At 51.8% G+C, this 3,015-nt stretch overlaps 1 long non-coding RNA gene across 1 annotated transcript; it reads right to left on the bottom strand.

Moving 5' to 3' along the window:
• Positions 1 to 908: 908 nt before the first annotated feature.
• LOC144955450 (uncharacterized) lies at positions 909 to 2,801 on the bottom strand. The gene is made up of 3 exons (XR_013641676.1): positions 1,681 to 2,801; positions 1,481 to 1,616; positions 909 to 1,392 (listed from the first exon to the last, which is right to left on the bottom strand). It is a non-coding gene; the product is annotated as an uncharacterized LOC144955450 (long non-coding RNA).
• Between the last annotated feature and the right edge of the window lie 214 nt (positions 2,802 to 3,015).

Genomic DNA, 3,015 nt, shown 5'->3' with positions numbered 1-3,015 from the left:
TACTCACCCACTCACCTACCCACTCAGTTACTCACCCACTCACCTACCTTGCCACCCACTCAGTCACTCACCCTGCTACACATTCACCCACTCACCTACTCAGTTACTCACCTACTCAGTTACTCACCCACTCACCTACTCACCCACTCAGTCACTCACCTACTCACCCACCCACCTACTCACCCACTCAGTTACTCACCTACTCACCCACTCAGTTACTCACCCACTCACCTACCCACTCAGTTACTCACCCACTCACCTACCTTGCCACCCACTCAGTCACTCACCCTGCTACACATTCACCCACTCACCTACTCAGTTACTCACCCACTCACCTACTCACCCACTCAGTCACTCACCTACTCACTGACCCACTTACCTACTCACCCACCCACCTACTCACCCACTCAGTTACTCACCTACTCACCCACTCAGTTACTCACCCACTCAGTTACTCACCCACTCAGTTACTCACCCACTCAGTTACTCACCCACTCACCCACTCACCTACTCACCCACTCAGTCACTCACCCACCCACCGACTCACCCACTCAGTTACTCACCCACTCACCCACTCACCTACTCACCCACTCAGTCACTCACCTACTCACTGACCCACTCACCTACTCACCCACCCACCTACTCACCCACTCAGTTACTCAGTTACTCACCTACTCACCCACTCAGTTACTCACCCACTCACCTACTCACCCACTCACCCACTCACCTACTCAGTTACTCACCCACTCACCCACTCAGTCACTCACCTACTCACTGACCCACTCACCTACTCACCCACCCACCTACTCACCCACTCAGTTACTCACCTACTCACCCACTCAGTTACTCACCCACTCAGTTACTCACCCACTCACCCACTCACCTACTCACCCACTCACCTACTTACCCACTCAGTGACCCACTCACCTACTCACCCACCCACCTACTCACCCACTCAGTTACTCACCTACTCACCCACTCAGTTACTCACCCACTCAGTTACTCACCCACTCACCTACTCAGTTACTCACCCACTTCAGTTACTCACCCACTCACCTACTCACCCACTCACCTACTCAGTTACTCACCCACTCACCTACTCACCCACTCAGTCACTCACCTACTCACTGACCCACTCACCTACTCACCCACCCACCTACTCACCCACTCAGTTACTCACCTACTCACCCACTCAGTTACTCACCCACTCAGTTACTCACCCACTCAGTTACTCACCCACTCACCCACTCACCTACTCACCCACTCACCTACTCACCCACTCACCTACTCAGTGACCCACTCACCTACTCACCCACCCACCTACTCACCCACTCGGTTACTCACCTACTCACCCACTCAGTTACTCACCCACTCAGTTACTCACCCACTCACCTACTCACCCACTCACCCACTCACCTACTCACCCACTCAGTCACTCACCCACCCACCGACTCACCCACTCAGTCACTCACCCACTCACTGACCCACTCACCCACTTAGCCACACACCCACTCACCTACTCACCCACTCAGTCACTCACCCACCCACCGACTCACCCACTCAGTCACTCACCCACTCACTGACCCACTCACCCACTTAGCCACACACCCACTCACCTACTCACCCACTCAGTGACTCACCCACTCAGTCACTCACCCACTTAGCCACACACCCACTCACAAAATGAAATGAGATGTGATGGAGCAAATCTGAGATCAGATTTGGAATCGGCACCCTGAAATTAGTCTAGAACAGCTGCAAAAGTCCAGGCCAGAAAAACATGTGTTTTTTTGTTGACCAGTGTAATTTAGCAAAACAGAGAAATTTACAGTGGCATACTGTATAAACTATATAGTGTATGTATTTATGAATTACAATACTGGATTGCACAGTAAAATGTAAGGTAAAAAAAACGAGGTAAATTCTTAGCCCTACCGATATGAACTGCAATTTAATAGAAAGTTTTTTAGGAAACAATCCTATCTGCGATAAAAAAAACTTTTAAGATGCATTGAAGGTTTCGTATCGTGGTAACATTAAAATTAAATCGCTAAAGCTACGTATCATAACATGCAATGAACGTATCGTAACGTATCATTGTGCTGTACTCACCAAGATTCTGTCCGTCGTCTGCATACTTGAACGATGTTAGGTTGTTGATGGCAATTTTGTCGTATCGATTATCGCTATCGTAAGATCAAAATATCGTAACTCGGGGACTACCGGCGTAACTCGGGGACCACCGGCGTAACTCGGGGACTATTAATGTAACTCGGGGACTATTAACGTGACTCGGGGACTACCTGTACTTTCTGAGGTACTCTTAAGTATTTTAAAGTTTATCGACGGAACGTTAACCCGTCGCACTCACTTGACATAACTTTAATGAACGTATTACAGGTCACCAAAGACACACACCAAGCGATTACAATAACACTTTCACAACCGTCCGAACTAAATAAGACATTTTTTTTTAAACCACGTTCCATTCCTGAGGGAAAACCGGCCACGGCCATGATCTAGGTCGCGATACATCGTCGATACATATCGTCGATCGATGAAATATATCGTAGTTGTGATTGTAAAACAAAATAATTTTACACGCGCACAGCGCCACTTAAATTTGGCGGGAAATTTTGGCGGGAAGCAACAACATTACCTTGCTGGACGTGGGAGGGGTGGCGCGGGGGGGGGGGGCACCCCACGTGATCAGAGTCGAGCGCGCGCCACGCGGTGGAGCCGCGGCAGCGCTGAGAGGTGTCCTCGGGGGCACGCGCCCGCACGAGATATACCCAGAGGGGGCGGGGTAGGGGGGAGGGGCTAGAGGTGAGGGGGAGGGGCTAGGGGTGAGGGGCTAGGGGGGAGGGGCTAGGGGTGGGAGGAGGGGCTAGGGGTGAGGGACAGGGGGAGGGGCAGGGGAGAGGGGCTAGGAGGGAGGGGCTAGGGGGAGGGGCTAGGGGGAGGGGCTAGGGGGAGGGGCTAGGGGCTAGGGGGGAGGGTGAGGAGAGGGCGGGG

This window comes from Lampetra fluviatilis, unplaced genomic scaffold (genome assembly GCF_964198595.1).
Source record: "Lampetra fluviatilis unplaced genomic scaffold, kcLamFluv1.1 SCAFFOLD_1414, whole genome shotgun sequence".
Lineage (NCBI taxonomy): Eukaryota > Metazoa > Chordata > Hyperoartia > Petromyzontiformes > Petromyzontidae > Lampetra > Lampetra fluviatilis.
This window is presented reverse-complemented; position numbering and strand designations above follow the sequence as displayed.